General features: G+C 39.2%; 19 pseudogenes; all 19 read left to right on the plus strand.

Moving 5' to 3' along the window:
- The first annotated feature begins 458 nt into the window (after positions 1-458).
- LOC113103522 (uncharacterized) lies at positions 459-577 on the plus strand (annotated as a pseudogene).
- A 919-nt stretch (positions 578-1,496) lies between these two features.
- On the plus strand, positions 1,497-1,615 carry LOC113103523 (uncharacterized; annotated as a pseudogene).
- Positions 1,616-2,117: 502 nt separating this feature from the next.
- On the plus strand, positions 2,118-2,236 carry LOC113103524 (uncharacterized; annotated as a pseudogene).
- Positions 2,237-2,738: 502 nt separating this feature from the next.
- On the plus strand, positions 2,739-2,857 carry LOC113103510 (uncharacterized; annotated as a pseudogene).
- Positions 2,858-3,497: 640 nt separating this feature from the next.
- On the plus strand, positions 3,498-3,616 carry LOC113103525 (uncharacterized; annotated as a pseudogene).
- Positions 3,617-4,118: 502 nt separating this feature from the next.
- Positions 4,119-4,237, plus strand: LOC113103538 (uncharacterized; annotated as a pseudogene).
- Positions 4,238-5,158: 921 nt separating this feature from the next.
- On the plus strand, positions 5,159-5,277 carry LOC113103504 (uncharacterized; annotated as a pseudogene).
- A 919-nt stretch (positions 5,278-6,196) lies between these two features.
- Positions 6,197-6,315, plus strand: LOC113103505 (uncharacterized; annotated as a pseudogene).
- Positions 6,316-7,096: 781 nt separating this feature from the next.
- LOC113103506 (uncharacterized) lies at positions 7,097-7,215 on the plus strand (annotated as a pseudogene).
- Positions 7,216-8,134: 919 nt separating this feature from the next.
- On the plus strand, positions 8,135-8,253 carry LOC113103527 (uncharacterized; annotated as a pseudogene).
- Positions 8,254-9,167: 914 nt separating this feature from the next.
- On the plus strand, positions 9,168-9,286 carry LOC113103511 (uncharacterized; annotated as a pseudogene).
- A 784-nt stretch (positions 9,287-10,070) lies between these two features.
- LOC113103528 (uncharacterized) lies at positions 10,071-10,189 on the plus strand (annotated as a pseudogene).
- Positions 10,190-11,108: 919 nt separating this feature from the next.
- Positions 11,109-11,226, plus strand: LOC113103533 (uncharacterized; annotated as a pseudogene).
- A 502-nt stretch (positions 11,227-11,728) lies between these two features.
- LOC113103507 (uncharacterized) lies at positions 11,729-11,847 on the plus strand (annotated as a pseudogene).
- Positions 11,848-12,489: 642 nt separating this feature from the next.
- On the plus strand, positions 12,490-12,608 carry LOC113103512 (uncharacterized; annotated as a pseudogene).
- Positions 12,609-13,387: 779 nt separating this feature from the next.
- Positions 13,388-13,506, plus strand: LOC113103529 (uncharacterized; annotated as a pseudogene).
- A 499-nt stretch (positions 13,507-14,005) lies between these two features.
- LOC113103508 (uncharacterized) lies at positions 14,006-14,124 on the plus strand (annotated as a pseudogene).
- A 1,329-nt stretch (positions 14,125-15,453) lies between these two features.
- Positions 15,454-15,572, plus strand: LOC113103513 (uncharacterized; annotated as a pseudogene).
- A 1,330-nt stretch (positions 15,573-16,902) lies between these two features.
- LOC113103531 (uncharacterized) lies at positions 16,903-17,020 on the plus strand (annotated as a pseudogene).
- Positions 17,021-17,316: the final 296 nt, after the last annotated feature.

The following is a 17,316-nucleotide window of genomic DNA, read 5'->3' on the forward strand; positions in this document are numbered from 1 at the left end:
GAGTCAATGCCCGATCTCTGAATATAAGCAGGTTTGCGCCAGGTTAGTACATGGATGGGAGACTGCCTGGGAATACCAGGTGCTTTAAATGTTTGGATATTTTTCACGAATTATATAATAATCTTGCAAAAAAAAAAAAAAAAAAAGAAGTCAATGCCCGATCTCTGAATCTTAGCAGGTTAAGGTCTGGTTAGTACTTGAATGATAGACCGCCAAGGAATACCAGGTGCTTTAAGCTTTTGGAATTTTTTCACTTAGTATATAATAAATTTGGCAAAAAATAGAGTCAATGCCCGATCTCTGAATATAAGCAGGTTTGGGCCAGGTTAGTACTTGGATGAGAGACCGCCTAGGAATACCAGGTGCTTTAAGCTTTTGGGGTTTCTTTCCTACTTTTATAATGTACTGGCGAGTAGATTGGCTGATCTTTAAATAGCCTTCTCTTTGCAGCAGTCTTCGCTTATGGCCATACCAGCCTGGCTATGCCCGATCTTGTCTGATCTCGTAAGCTAAGCAGGTTTGGGCCTGGTTAGTGCCTGGATGGGAGACCGCCTGGGAATACCAGGTACTCTAAGCTTTTTTGAAATTTTTCACTTAGTATATAATAATTTTGCCAAAAATAGAGTCAATGCCCGATCTCTGAATATAAGCAGGTTTGCGCCAGGTTAGTACATGGATGGGAGACTGCCTGGGAATACCAGGTGCTTTAAATGTTTGGATATTTTTCACGAATTATATAATAATCTTGCAAAAAAAAAAAAAGAGTCAATGCCCGATCTCTGAATTTAGCAGGTTTAGGTCTAGTTAGTACTTGGATGAGAGACCGCCAAGGAATACCAGGTGCTTTAAGCTTTTGGAATTTTTTCACTTAGTATATAATAAATTTGGCAAAAAATAGAGTCAATGCCCGATCTCTGAATATAAGCAGGTTTGCGCCAGGTTAGTACATGGATGGGAGACTGCCTGGGAATACCAGGTGCTTTAAATTTTTGGATATTTTTCACGAATTATATAATAATCTGGCAAAAAAAAAAAAAAAAAGAGTCAATGCCCGATCTCTGAATCTTAGCAGGTTTAGATCTGGTTAGTACTTGGATGAGAGACCGCCAAGGAATACCAGGTGCTTTAAGCTTTTGGAATTTTTTCACTTAGTATATAATAAATTTGGCAAAAAATAGAGTCAGTGCCCGATCTCTGAATATAAGCAGGTTTGGGCCAGGTTAGTACATGGATGGGAGACTGCCTGGGAATACCAGGTGCTTTAAATTTTTGGATATTTTTCACAAATTATATAATAATCTTGCAAAAAAAAAAAAAAATAGAGTCAATGCCCGATCTCTGAATCTTAGCAGGTTTAGGTCTGGTTAGTACTTGGATGAGAGACCGCCTAGGAATACCAGGTGCTTTAAGCTTTTGGGGTTTCTTTCCTACTTTTATAATGTACTGGCGAGTAGATTGGCTGATCTTTAAATAGCCTTCTCTTTGCAGCAGTCTTCGCTTATGGCCATACCAGCCTGGCTATGCCCGATCTTGTCTGATCTCGTAAGCTAAGCAGGTTTGGGCCTGGTTAGTGCCTGGATGGGAGACCGCCTGGGAATACCAGGTACTCTAAGCTTTTTTGAAATTTTTCACTTAGTATATAATAATTTTGCCAAAAAATAGAGTCAATGCCCGATCTCTGAATATAAGCAGGTTTGCGCCAGGTTAGTACATGGATGGGAGACTGCCTGGGAATACCAGGTGCTTTAAATGTTTGGATATTTTTCACGAATTATATAATAATCTTGCAAAAAAAAAAAAAAAAAAGAGTCAATGCCCGATCTCTGAATCTTAGCAGGTTTAGGTCTGGTTAGTACTTGGATGAGAGACCGCCAAGGAATACCAGGTGCTTTAAGCTTTTGGAATTTTTTCACTTAGTATATAATAAATTTGCCAAAAAATAGAGTCAATGCCCGATCTCTGAATATAAGCAGGTTTGGGCCAGGTTAGTACTTGGATGAGAGACCGCCTAGGAATACCAGGTGCTTTAAGCTTTTGGGGTTTCTTTCCTACTTTTATAATGTACTGGCGAGTAGATTGGCTGATCTTTAAATAGCCTTCTCTTTGCAGCAGTCTTCGCTTATGGCCATACCAGCCTGGCTATGCCCGATCTTGTCTGATCTCGTAAGCTAAGCAGGTTTGGGCCTGGTTAGTGCCTGGATGGGAGACCGCCTGGGAATACCAGGTACTCTAAGCTTTTTTGAAATTTTTCACTTAGTATATAATAATTTTGCCAAAAAATAGAGTCAATGCCCGATCTCTGAATATAAGCAGGTTTGCGCCAGGTTAGTACATGGATGGGAGACTGCCTGGGAATACCAGGTGCTTTAAATGTTTGGATATTTTTCACGAATTATATAATAATCTTGCAAAAAAAAAAAAAAAAAAGAGTCAATGCCCGATCTCTGAATCTTAGCAGGTTTAGGTCTGGTTAGTACTTGGATGAGAGACCGCCAAGGAATACCAGGTGCTTTAAGCTTTTGGAATTTTTTCACTTAGTATATAATAAATTTGGCAAAAAATAGAGTCAATGCCCGATCTCTGAATATAAGCAGGTTTGGGCCAGGTTAGTACTTGGATGAGAGACCGCCTAGGAATACCAGGTGCTTTAAGCTTTTGGGGTTTCTTTCCTACTTTAATAATGTACTGGCGAGTAGATTGGCTGATCTTTAAATAGCCTTCTCTTTGCAGCAGTCTTCGCTTATGGCCATACCAGCCTGGCTATGCCCGATCTTGTCTGATCTCGTAAGCTAAGCAGGTTTGGGCCTGGTTAGTGCCTGGATGGGAGACCGCCTGGGAATGCCAGGTACTGTAAGCTTTTTTGAAATTTTTCACTTAGTATATAATAATTTTGCCAAAAAATAGAGTCAATGCCCGATCTCTGAATATAAGCAGGTTTGCGCCAGGTTAGTACATGGATGGGAGACTGCCTGGGAATACCAGGTGCTTTAAATTTTTGGATATTTTTCACGAATTATATAATAATCTTGCAAAAAAAAAAAAAGAGTCAATGCCCGATCTCTGAATCTTAGCAGGTTTAGGTCTGGTTAGTACTTGGATGAGAGACCGCCAAGGAATACCAGGTGCTTTAAGCTTTTGGAATTTTTTCACTTAGTATATAATAAATTTGGCAAAAAATAGAGTCAATGCCCGATCTCTGAATATAAGCAGGTTTGGGCCAGGTTAGTACATGGATGGGAGACTGCCTGGGAATACCAGGTGCTTTAAATTTTTGGATATTTTTCACAAATTATATAATAATCTTGCAAAAAAAAAAAAAATAGAGTCAATGCCCGATCTCTGAATCTTAGCAGGTTTAGGTCTGGTTAGTACTTGGATGAGAGACCGCCTAGGAATACCAGGTGCTTTAAGCTTTTGGGGTTTCTTTCCTACTTTTATAATGTACTGGCGAGTAGATTGGCTGATCTTTAAATAGCCTTCTCTTTGCAGCAGTCTTCGCTTATGGCCATACCAGCCTGGCTATGCCCGATCTTGTCTGATCTCGTAAGCTAAGCAGGTTTGGGCCTGGTTAGTGCCTGGATGGGAGACCGCCTGGGAATACCAGGTACTCTAAGCTTTTTTGAAATTTTTCACTTAGTATATAATAATTTTGCCAAAAAATAGAGTCAATGCCCGATCTCTGAATATAAGCAGGTTTGCGCCAGGTTAGTACATGGATGGGAGACTGCCTGGGAATACCAGGTGCTTTAAATGTTTGGATATTTTTCACGAATTATATAATAATCTTGCAAAAAAAAAAAAAAAAAAGAGTCAATGCCCGATCTCTGAATCTTAGCAGGTTTAGGTCTGGTTAGTACTTGGATGAGAGACCGCCAAGGAATACCAGGTGCTTTAAGCTTTTGGAATTTTTTCACTTAGTATATAATAAATTTGCCAAAAAATAGAGTCAATGCCCGATCTCTGAATATAAGCAGGTTTGGGCCAGGTTAGTACTTGGATGAGAGACCGCCTAGGAATACCAGGTGCTTTAAGCTTTTGGGGTTTCTTTCCTACTTTTATAATGTACTGGCGAGTAGATTGGCTGATCTTTAAATAGCCTTCTCTTTGCAGCAGTCTTCGCTTATGGCCATACCAGCCTGGCTATGCCCGATCTTGTCTGATCTCGTAAGCTAAGCAGGTTTGGGCCTGGTTAGTGCCTGGATGGGAGACCGCCTGGGAATACCAGGTACTGTAAGCTTTTTTGAAATTTTTCACTTAGTATATAATAATTTTGCCAAAAAATAGAGTCAATGCCCGATCTCTGAATATAAGCAGGTTTGCGCCAGGTTAGTACATGGATGGGAGACTGCCTGGGAATACCAGGTGCTTTAAATGTTTGGATATTTTTCACGAATTATATAATAATCTTGCAAAAAAAAAAAAAAGAGTCAATGCCCGATCTCTGAATTTTAGCAGGTTTAGGTCTGGTTAGTACTTGGATGAGAGACCGCCAAGGAATACCAGGTGCTTTAAGCTTTTGGAATTTTTTCACTTAGTATATAATAAATTTGGCAAAAAATAGAGTCAATGCCCGATCTCTGAATATAAGCAGGTTTGCGCCAGGTTAGTACATGGATGGGAGACTGCCTGGGAATACCAGGTGCTTTAAATTTTTGGATATTTTTCACGAATTATATAATAATCTGGCAAAAAAAAAAAAAAAAGAGTCAATGCCCGATCTCTGAATCTTAGCAGGTTTAGGTCTGGTTAGTACTTGGATGAGAGACCGCCAAGGAATACCAGGTGCTTTAAGCTTTTGGAATTTTTTCACTTAGTATATAATAAATTTGGCAAAAAATAGAGTCAATGCCCGATCTCTGAATATAAGCAGGTTTGGGCCAGGTTAGTACATGGATGGGAGACTGCCTGGGAATACCAGGTGCTTTAAATTTTTGGATATTTTTCACAAATTATATAATAATCTTGCAAAAAAAAAAAAAAATAGAGTCAATGCCCGATCTCTGAATCTTAGCAGGTTTAGGTCTGGTTAGTACTTGGATGAGAGACCGCCTAGGAATACCAGGTGCTTTAAGCTTTTGGGGTTTCTTTCCTACTTTTATAATGTACTGGCGAGTAGATTGGCTGATCTTTAAATAGCCTTCTCTTTGCAGCAGTCTTCGCTTATGGCCATACCAGCCTGGCTATGCCCGATCTTGTCTGATCTCGTAAGCTAAGCAGGTTTGGGCCTGGTTAGTGCCTGGATGGGAGACCGCCTGGGAATACCAGGTACTGTAAGCTTTTTGAAATTTTTCACTTAGTATATAATAATTTTGCCAAAAAATAGAGTCAATGCCCGATCTCTGAATATAAGCAGGTTTGCGCCAGGTTAGTACATGGATGGGAGACTGCCTGGGAATACCAGGTGCTTTAAATGTTTGGATATTTTTCACGAATTATATAATAATCTTGCAAAAAAAAAAAAAAAAGAGTCAATGCCCGATCTCTGAATCTTAGCAGGTTTAGGTCTGGTTAGTACTTGGATGAGAGACCGCCAAGGAATACCAGGTGCTTTAAGCTTTTGGAATTTTTTCACTTAGTATATAATAAATTTGGCAAAAAATAGAGTCAATGCCCGATCTCTGAATATAAGCAGGTTTGCGCCAGGTTAGTACATGGATGGGAGACTGCCTGGGAATACCAGGTGCTTTAAATTTTTGGATATTTTTCACGAATTATATAATAATCTGGCAAAAAAAAAAAAAAGAGTCAATGCCCGATCTCTGAATCTTAGCAGGTTTAGGTCTGGTTAGTACTTGGATGAGAGACCGCCAAGGAATACCAGGTGCTTTAAGCTTTTGGAATTTTTTCACTTAGTATATAATAAATTTGGCAAAAAATAGAGTCAATGCCCGATCTCTGAATATAAGCAGGTTTGGGCCAGGTTAGTACATGGATGGGAGACTGCCTGGGAATACCAGGTGCTTTAAATTTTTGGATATTTTTCACAAATTATATAATAATCTTGCAAAAAAAAAAAAAATAGAGTCAATGCCCGATCTCTGAATCTTAGCAGGTTTAGGTCTGGTTAGTACTTGGATGAGAGACCGCCTAGGAATACCAGGTGCTTTAAGCTTTTGGGGTTTCTTTCCTACTTTTATAATGTACTGGCGAGTAGATTGGCTGATCTTTAAATAGCCTTCTCTTTGCAGCAGTCTTCGCTTATGGCCATACCAGCCTGGCTATGCCCGATCTTGTCTGATCTCGTAAGCTAAGCAGGTTTGGGCCTGGTTAGTGCCTGGATGGGAGACCGCCTGGGAATACCAGGTACTGTAAGCTTTTTTGAAATTTTTCACTTAGTATATAATAATTTTGCCAAAAAATAGAGTCAATGCCCGATCTCTGAATATAAGCAGGTTTGCGCCAGGTTAGTACATGGATGGGAGACTGCCTGGGAATACCAGGTGCTTTAAATGTTTGGATATTTTTCACGAATTATATAATAATCTTGCAAAAAAAAAAAAAAAAGAGTCAATGCCCGATCTCTGAATCTTAGCAGGTTTAGGTCTGGTTAGTACTTGGATGAGAGACCGCCAAGGAATACCAGGTGCTTTAAGCTTTTGGAATTTTTTCACTTAGTATATAATAAATTTGGCAAAAAATAGAGTCAATGCCCGATCTCTGAATATAAGCAGGTTTGGGCCAGGTTAGTACATGGATGGGAGACTGCCTGGGAATACCAGGTGCTTTAAATTTTTGGATATTTTTCACGAATTATATAATAATCTTGCAAAAAAAAAAAAAAAAAAGAAGTCAATGCCCGATCTCTGAATCTTAGCAGGTTAAGGTCTGGTTAGTACTTGATGATAGACCGCCAAGGAATACCAGGTGCTTTAAGCTTTTGGAATTTTTTCACTTAGTATATAATAAATTTGGCAAAAAATAGAGTCAATGCCCGATCTCTGAATATAAGCAGGTTTGGGCCAGGTTAGTACTTGGATGAGAGACCGCCTAGGAATACCAGGTGCTTTAAGCTTTTGGGGTTTCTTTCCTACTTTTATAATGTACTGGCGAGTAGATTGGCTGATCTTTAAATAGCCTTCTCTTTGCAGCAGTCTTCGCTTATGGCCATACCAGCCTGGCTATGCCCGATCTTGTCTGATCTCGTAAGCTAAGCAGGTTTGGGCCTGGTTAGTGCCTGGATGGGAGACCGCCTGGGAATACCAGGTACTGTAAGCTTTTTTGAAATTTTTCACTTAGTATATAATAATTTTGCCAAAAAATAGAGTCAATGCCCGATCTCTGAATATAAGCAGGTTTGCGCCAGGTTAGTACATGGATGGGAGACTGCCTGGGAATACCAGGTGCTTTAAATGTTTGGATATTTTTCACGAATTATATAATAATCTTGCAAAAAAAAAAAAAAGAGTCAATGCCCGATCTCTGAATTTAGCAGGTTTAGGTCTGGTTAGTACTTGGATGAGAGACCGCCAAGGAATACCAGGTGCTTTAAGCTTTTGGAATTTTTTCACTTAGTATATAATAAATTTGGCAAAAAATAGAGTCAATGCCCGATCTCTGAATATAAGCAGGTTTGGGCCAGGTTAGTACATGGATGGGAGACTGCCTGGGAATACCAGGTGCTTTAAATTTTTGGATATTTTTCACGAATTATATAATAATCTGGCAAAAAAAAAAAAAAAAGAGTCAATGCCCGATCTCTGAATCTTAGCAGGTTTAGATCTGGTTAGTACTTGGATGAGAGACCGCCAAGGAATACCAGGTGCTTTAAGCTTTTGGAATTTTTTCACTTAGTATATAATAAATTTGGCAAAAAATAGAGTCAGTGCCCGATCTCTGAATATAAGCAGGTTTGGGCCAGGTTAGTACATGGATGGGAGACTGCCTGGGAATACCAGGTGCTTTAAATTTTTGGATATTTTTCACGAAATTATATAATAATCTTGCAAAAAAAAAAAAAAAGAGTCAATGCCCGATCTCTGAATCTTAGCAGGTTTAGGTCTGGTTAGTACTTGGATGAGAGACCGCCTAGGAATACCAGGTGCTTTAAGCTTTTGGGGTTTCTTTCCTACTTTTATAATGTACTGGCGAGTAGATTGGCTGATCTTTAAATAGCCTTCTCTTTGCAGCAGTCTTCGCTTATGGCCATACCAGCCTGGCTATGCCCGATCTTGTCTGATCTCGTAAGCTAAGCAGGTTTGGGCCTGGTTAGTGCCTGGATGGGAGACCGCCTGGGAATACCAGGTACTCTAAGCTTTTTTGAAATTTTTCACTTAGTATATAATAATTTTGCCAAAAAATAGAGTCAATGCCCGATCTCTGAATATAAGCAGGTTTGCGCCAGGTTAGTACATGGATGGGAGACTGCCTGGGAATACCAGGTGCTTTAAATGTTTGGATATTTTTCACGAATTATATAATAATCTTGCAAAAAAAAAAAAAGAGTCAATGCCCGATCTCTGAATCTTAGCAGGTTTAGGTCTGGTTAGTACTTGGATGAGAGACCGCCAAGGAATACCAGGTGCTTTAAGCTTTTGGAATTTTTTCACTTAGTATATAATAAATTTGGCAAAAAATAGAGTCAATGCCCGATCTCTGAATATAAGCAGGTTTGGGCCAGGTTAGTACATGGATGGGAGACTGCCTGGGAATACCAGGTGCTTTAAATTTTTGGATATTTTTCACGAATTATATAATAATCTGGCAAAAAAAAAAAAAAAGAGTCAATGCCCGATCTCTGAATCTTAGCAGGTTTAGGTCTGGTTAGTACTTGGATGAGAGACCGCCAAGGAATACCAGGTGCTTTAAGCTTTTGGAATTTTTTCACTTAGTATATAATAAATTTGGCAAAAAATAGAGTCAATGCCCGATCTCTGAATATAAGCAGGTTTGGGCCAGGTTAGTACATGGATGGGAGACTGCCTGGGAATACCAGGTGCTTTAAATTTTTGGATATTTTTCACAAATTATATAATAATCTTGCAAAAAAAAAAAAAGAGTCAATGCCCGATCTCTGAATCTTAGCAGGTTTAGGTCTGGTTAGTACTTGGATGAGAGACCGCCTAGGAATACCAGGTGCTTTAAGCTTTTGGGGTTTTTTCCTACTTTTATAATGTACTGGCGAGTAGATTGGCTGATCTTTAAATAGCCTTCTCTTTGCAGCAGTCTTCGCTTATGGCCATACCAGCCTGGCTATGCCCGATCTTGTCTGATCTCGTAAGCTAAGCAGGTTTGGGCCTGGTTAGTGCCTGGATGGGAGACCGCCTGGGAATGCCAGGTACTGTAAGCTTTTTTGAAATTTTTCACTTAGTATATAATAATTTTGCCAAAAAATAGAGTCAATGCCCGATCTCTGAATATAAGCAGGTTTGCGCCAGGTTAGTACATGGATGGGAGACTGCCTGGGAATACCAGGTGCTTTAAATGTTTGGATATTTTTCACGAATTATATAATAATCTTGCAAAAAAAAAAAAAAAAGAGTCAATGCCCGATCTCTGAATCTTAGCAGGTTTAGGTCTGGTTAGTACTTGGATGAGAGACCGCCAAGGAATACCAGGTGCTTTAAGCTTTTGGAATTTTTTCACTTAGTATATAATAAATTTGGCAAAAAATAGAGTCAATGCCCGATCTCTGAATATAAGCAGGTTTGGGCCAGGTTAGTACATGGATGGGAGACTGCCTGGGAATACCAGGTGCTTTAAATTTTTGGATATTTTTCACGAATTATATAATAATCTTGCAAAAAAAAAAAAAAAAAGAAGAAGTCAATGCCCGATCTCTGAATCTTAGCAGGTTAAGGTCTGGTTAGTACTTGAATGATAGACCGCCAAGGAATACCAGGTGCTTTAAGCTTTTGGAATTTTTTCACTTAGTATATAATAAATTTGGCAAAAAATAGAGTCAATGCCCGATCTCTGAATATAAGCAGGTTTGGGCCAGGTTAGTACTTGGATGAGAGACCGCCTAGGAATACCAGGTGCTTTAAGCTTTTGGGGTTTCTTTCCTACTTTTATAATGTACTGGCGAGTAGATTGGCTGATCTTTAAATAGCCTTCTCTTTGCAGCAGTCTTCGCTTATGGCCATACCAGCCTGGCTATGCCCGATCTTGTCTGATCTCGTAAGCTAAGCAGGTTTGGGCCTGGTTAGTGCCTGGATGGGAGACCGCCTGGGAATACCAGGTACTCTAAGCTTTTTTGAAATTTTTCACTTAGTATATAATAATTTTGCCAAAAAATAGAGTCAATGCCCGATCTCTGAATATAAGCAGGTTTGCGCCAGGTTAGTACATGGATGGGAGACTGCCTGGGAATACCAGGTGCTTTAAATGTTTGGATATTTTTCACGAATTATATAATAATCTTGCAAAAAAAAAAAAAGAGTCAATGCCCGATCTCTGAATTTTAGCAGGTTTAGGTCTAGGTTAGTACTTGGATGAGAGACCGCCAAGGAATACCAGGTGCTTTAAGCTTTTGGAATTTTTTCACTTAGTATATAATAAATTTGGCAAAAAATAGAGTCAATGCCCGATCTCTGAATATAAGCAGGTTTGCGCCAGGTTAGTACATGGATGGGAGACTGCCTGGGAATACCAGGTGCTTTAAATTTTTGGATATTTTTCACGAATTATATAATAATCTGGCAAAAAAAAAAAAAAAAGAGTCAATGCCCGATCTCTGAATCTTAGCAGGTTTAGATCTGGTTAGTACTTGGATGAGAGACCGCCAAGGAATACCAGGTGCTTTAAGCTTTTGGAATTTTTTCACTTAGTATATAATAAATTTGGCAAAAAATAGAGTCAGTGCCCGATCTCTGAATATAAGCAGGTTTGGGCCAGGTTAGTACATGGATGGGAGACTGCCTGGGAATACCAGGTGCTTTAAATTTTTGGATATTTTTCACAAATTATAAATAATCTTGCAAAAAAAAAAAAAATAGAGTCAATGCCCGATCTCTGAATCTTAGCAGGTTTAGGTCTGGTTAGTACTTGGATGAGAGACCGCCTAGGAATACCAGGTGCTTTAAGCTTTTGGGGTTTCTTTCCTACTTTTATAATGTACTGGCGAGTAGATTGGCTGATCTTTAAATAGCCTTCTCTTTGCAGCAGTCTTCGCTTATGGCCATACCAGCCTGGCTATGCCGATCTTGTCTGATCTCGTAAGCTAAGCAGGTTTGGGCCTGGTTAGTGCCTGGATGGGAGACCGCCTGGGAATACCAGGTACTCTAAGCTTTTTGAAATTTTTCACTTAGTATATAATAATTTTGCCAAAAAATAGAGTCAATGCCCGATCTCTGAATATAAGCAGGTTTGCGCCAGGTTAGTACATGGATGGGAGACTGCCTGGGAATACCAGGTGCTTTAAATTTTTGGATATTTTTCACGAATTATATAATAATCTTGCAAAAAAAAAAAAAAAAAAAGAGTCAATGCCCGATCTCTGAATCTTAGCAGGTTTAGGTCTGGTTAGTACTTGGATGAGAGACCGCCAAGGAATACCAGGTGCTTTAAGCTTTTGGAATTTTTTCACTTAGTATATAATAAATTTGCCAAAAAATAGAGTCAATGCCCGATCTCTGAATATAAGCAGGTTTGGGCCAGGTTAGTACTTGGATGAGAGACCGCCTAGGAATACCAGGTGCTTTAAGCTTTTGGGGTTTCTTTCCTACTTTTATAATGTACTGGCGAGTAGATTGGCTGATCTTTAAATAGCCTTCTCTTTGCAGCAGTCTTCGCTTATGGCCATACCAGCCTGGCTATGCCCGATCTTGTCTGATCTCGTAAGCTAAGCAGGTTTGGGCCTGGTTAGTGCCTGGATGGGAGACCGCCTGGGAATACCAGGTACTGTAAGCTTTTTTGAAATTTTTCACTTAGTATATAATAATTTTGCCAAAAAATAGAGTCAATGCCCGATCTCTGAATATAAGCAGGTTTGCGCCAGGTTAGTACATGGATGGGAGACTGCCTGGGAATACCAGGTGCTTTAAATTTTTGGATATTTTTCACGAATTATATAATAATCTTGCAAAAAAAAAAAAAAGAGTCAATGCCCGATCTCTGAATCTTAGCAGGTTTAGGTCTGGTTAGTACTTGGATGAGAGACCGCCAAGGAATACCAGGTGCTTTAAGCTTTTGGAATTTTTTCACTTAGTATATAATAAATTTGGCAAAAAATAGAGTCAATGCCCGATCTCTGAATATAAGCAGGTTTGGGCCAGGTTAGTACATGGATGGGAGACTGCCTGGGAATACCAGGTGCTTTAAATTTTTGGATATTTTTCACAAATTATATAATAATCTTGCAAAAAAAAAAAAAAATAGAGTCAATGCCCGATCTCTGAATCTTAGCAGGTTTAGGTCTGGTTAGTACTTGGATGAGAGACCGCCTAGGAATACCAGGTGCTTTAAGCTTTTGGGGTTTCTTTCCTACTTTTATAATGTACTGGCGAGTAGATTGGCTGATCTTTAAATAGCCTTCTCTTTGCAGCAGTCTTCGCTTATGGCCATACCAGCCTGGCTATGCCCGATCTTGTCTGATCTCGTAAGCTAAGCAGGTTTGGGCCTGGTTAGTGCCTGGATGGGAGACCGCCTGGGAATGCCAGGTACTGTAAGCTTTTTTGAAATTTTTCACTTAGTATATAATAATTTTGCCAAAAAATAGAGTCAATGCCCGATCTCTGAATATAAGCAGGTTTGCGCCAGGTTAGTACATGGATGGGAGACTGCCTGGGAATACCAGGTGCTTTAAATTTTGGATATTTTTCACGAATTATATAATAATCTTGCAAAAAAAAAAAAAAGAGTCAATGCCCGATCTCTGAATCTTAGCAGGTTTAGGTCTGGTTAGTACTTGGATGAGAGACCGCCAAGGAATACCAGGTGCTTTAAGCTTTTGGAATTTTTTCACTTAGTATATAATAAATTTGGCAAAAAATAGAGTCAATGCCCGATCTCTGAATATAAGCAGGTTTGGGCCAGGTTAGTACATGGATGGGAGACTGCCTGGGAATACCAGGTGCTTTAAATTTTTGGATATTTTTCACGAATTATATAATAATCTTGCAAAAAAAAAAAAAAAAAAGAAGTCAATGCCCGATCTCTGAATCTTAGCAGGTTAAGGTCTGGTTAGTACTTGAATGATAGACCGCCAAGGAATACCAGGTGCTTTAAGCTTTTGGAATTTTTTCACTTAGTATATAATAAATTTGGCAAAAAATAGAGTCAATGCCCGATCTCTGAATATAAGCAGGTTTGGGCCAGGTTAGTACTTGGATGAGAGACCGCCTAGGAATACCAGGTGCTTTAAGCTTTTGGGGTTTCTTTCCTACTTTTATAATGTACTGGCGAGTAGATTGGCTGATCTTTAAATAGCCTTCTCTTTGCAGCAGTCTTCGCTTATGGCCATACCAGCCTGGCTATGCCCGATCTTGTCTGATCTCGTAAGCTAAGCAGGTTTGGGCCTGGTTAGTGCCTGGATGGGAGACCGCCTGGGAATACCAGGTACTCTAAGCTTTTTTGAAATTTTTCACTTAGTATATAATAATTTTGCCAAAAAATAGAGTCAATGCCCGATCTCTGAATATAAGCAGGTTTGCGCCAGGTTAGTACATGGATGGGAGACTGCCTGGGAATACCAGGTGCTTTAAATGTTTGGATATTTTTCACGAATTATATAATAATCTTGCAAAAAAAAAAAAAAAAGAGTCAATGCCCGATCTCTGAATCTTAGCAGGTTTAGGTCTGGTTAGTACTTGGATGAGAGACCGCCAAGGAATACCAGGTGCTTTAAGCTTTTGGAATTTTTTCACTTAGTATATAATAAATTTGGCAAAAAATAGAGTCAATGCCCGATCTCTGAATATAAGCAGGTTTGGGCCAGGTTAGTACTTGGATGAGAGACCGCCTAGGAATACCAGGTGCTTTAAGCTTTTGGGTTTCTTTCCTACTTTTATAATGTACTGGCGAGTAGATTGGCTGATCTTTAAATAGCCTTCTCTTTGCAGCAGTCTTCGCTTATGGCCATACCAGCCTGGCTATGCCCGATCTTGTCTGATCTCGTAAGCTAAGCAGGTTTGGGCCTGGTTAGTGCCTGGATGGGAGACCGCCTGGGAATACCAGGTACTGTAAGCTTTTTTGAAATTTTTCACTTAGTATATAATAATTTTGCCAAAAAATAGAGTCAATGCCCGATCTCTGAATATAAGCAGGTTTGCGCCAGGTTAGTACATGGATGGGAGACTGCCTGGGAATACCAGGTGCTTTAAATGTTTGGATATTTTTCACGAATTATATAATAATCTTGCAAAAAAAAAAAAAAGAGTCAATGCCCGATCTCTGAATTTTAGCAGGTTTAGGTCTGGTTAGTACTTGGATGAGAGACCGCCAAGGAATACCAGGTGCTTTAAGCTTTTGGAATTTTTTCACTTAGTATATAATAAATTTGGCAAAAAATAGAGTCAATGCCCGATCTCTGAATATAAGCAGGTTTGCGCCAGGTTAGTACATGGATGGGAGACTGCCTGGGAATACCAGGTGCTTTAAATTTTGGATATTTTTCACGAATTATATAATAATCTGGCAAAAAAAAAGAGTCAATGCCCGATCTCTGAATCTTAGCAGGTTTAGGTCTGGTTAGTACTTGGATGAGAGACCGCCAAGGAATACCAGGTGCTTTAAGCTTTTGGAATTTTTTCACTTAGTATATAATAAATTTGGCAAAAAATAGAGTCAATGCCCGATCTCTGAATATAAGCAGGTTTGGGCCAGGTTAGTACATGGATGGGAGACTGCCTGGGAATACCAGGTGCTTTAAATTTTTGGATATTTTTCACGAATTATATAATAATCTTGCAAAAAAAAAAAAAAAAAGAGTCAATGCCCGATCTCTGAATCTTAGCAGGTTTAGGTCTGGTTAGTACTTGGATGAGAGACCGCCAAGGAATACCAGGTGCTTTAAGCTTTTGGAATTTTTTCACTTAGTATATAATAAATTTGGCAAAAATAGAGTCAATGCCCGATCTCTGAATATAAGCAGGTTTGGGCCAGGTTAGTACATGGATGGGAGACTGCCTGGGAATACCAGGTGCTTTAAATTTTTGGATATTTTTCACGAATTATATAATAATCTTGCAAAAAAAAAAAAAAAAAGAAGTCAATGCCCGATCTCTGAATCTTAGCAGGTTTAGGTCTGGTTAGTACTTGGATGAGAGACCGCCAAGGAATACCAGGTGCTTTAAGCTTTTGGAATTTTTTCACTTAGTATATAATAAATTTGCCAAAAAATAGAGTCAATGCCCGATCTCTGAATATAAGCAGGTTTGGGCCAGGTTAGTACTTGGATGAGAGACCGCCTAGGAATACCAGGTGCTTTAAGCTTTTGGGGTTTCTTTCCTACTTTTATAATGTACTGGCGAGTAGATTGGCTGATCTTTAAATAGCCTTCTCTTTGCAGCAGTCTTCGCTTATGGCCATACCAGCCTGGCTATGCCCGATCTTGTCTGATCTCGTAAGCTAAGCAGGTTTGGGCCTGGTTAGTGCCTGGATGGGAGACCGCCTGGGAATGCCAGGTACTGTAAGCTTTTTTGAAATTTTTCACTTAGTATATAATAATTTTGCCAAAAAATAGAGTCAATGCCCGATCTCTGAATATAAGCAGGTTTGCGCCAGGTTAGTACATGGATGGGAGACTGCCTGGGAATACCAGGTGCTTTAAATGTTTGGATATTTTTCACGAATTATATAATAATCTTGCAAAAAAAAAAAAAAGAGTCAATGCCCGATCTCTGAATTTTAGCAGGTTTAGGTCTGGTTAGTACTTGGATGAGAGACCGCCAAGGAATACCAGGTGCTTTAAGCTTTTGGAATTTTTTCACTTAGTATATAATAAATTTGGCAAAAAATAGAGTCAATGCCCGATCTCTGAATATAAGCAGGTTTGCGCCAGGTTAGTACATGGATGGGAGACTGCCTGGGAATACCAGGTGCTTTAAATTTTTGGATATTTTTCACGAATTATATAATAATCTGCAAAAAAAAAAAAAAAGAGTCAATGCCCGATCTCTGAATCTTAGCAGGTTTAGGTCTGGTTAGTACTTGGATGAGAGACCGCCAAGGAATACCAGGTGCTTTAAGCTTTTGGAATTTTTTCACTTAGTATATAATAAATTTGGCAAAAAATAGAGTCAATGCCCGATCTCTGAATATAAGCAGGTTTGGGCCAGGTTAGTACATGGATGGGAGACTGCCTGGGAATACCAGGTGCTTTAAATTTTTGGATATTTTTCACAAATTATAATAATCTTGCAAAAAAAAAAAAAAAATAGAGTCAATGCCCGATCTCTGAATCTTAGCAGGTTTAGGTCTGGTTAGTACTTGGATGAGAGACCGCCAAGGAATACCAGGTGCTTTAAGCTTTTGGAATTTTTTCACTTAGTATATAATAAATTTGGCCAAAAATAGAGTCAATGCCCGATCTCTGAATATAAGCAGGTTTGGGCCAGGTTAGTACATGGATGGGAGACTGCCTGGGAATACCAGGTGCTTTAAATTTTTGGATATTTTTCACGAATTATATAATAATCTTGCAAAAAAAAAAAAAGAGTCAATGCCCGATCTCTGAATTTTAGCAGGTTTAGGTCTGGTTAGTACTTGGATGAGAGACCGCCAAGGAATACCAGGTGCTTTAAGCTTTTGGAATTTTTTCACTTAGTATATAATAAATTTGCCAAAAAATAGAGTCAATGCCCGATCTCTGAATATAAGCAGGTTTGGGCCAGGTTAGTACTTGGATGAGAGACCGCCTAGGAATACCAGGTGCTTTAAGCTTTTGGGGTTTCTTTCCTACTTTTATAATGTACTGGCGAGTAGATTGGCTGATCTTTAAATAGCCTTCTCTTTGCAGCAGTCTTCGCTTATGGCCATACCAGCCTGGCTATGCCGATCTTGTCTGATCTCGTAAGCTAAGCAGGTTTGGGCCTGGTTAGTGCCTGGATGGGAGACCGCCTGGGAATGCCAGGTACTGTAAGCTTTTTTGAAATTTTTCACTTAGTATATAATAATTTTGCCAAAAAATTAGAGTCAATGCCCGATCTCTGAATATAAGCAGGTTTGCGCCAGGTTAGTACATGGATGGGAGACTGCCTGGGAATACCAGGTGCTTTAAATTTTGGATATTTTCACGAATTATATAATAATCTTGCAAAAAAAAAAAAAAGAGTCAATGCCCGATCTCTGAATTTTAGCAGGTTTAGGCTAGTTAGTACTTGATGAGACCGCCAAGGAATACCAGGTGCTTTAAGCTTTTGGAATTTTTCCACTTAGTAT

The sequence above is a fragment of the Carassius auratus genome, unplaced genomic scaffold (assembly GCF_003368295.1).
Source record: "Carassius auratus strain Wakin unplaced genomic scaffold, ASM336829v1 scaf_tig00217836, whole genome shotgun sequence".
Lineage (NCBI taxonomy): Eukaryota > Metazoa > Chordata > Actinopteri > Cypriniformes > Cyprinidae > Carassius > Carassius auratus.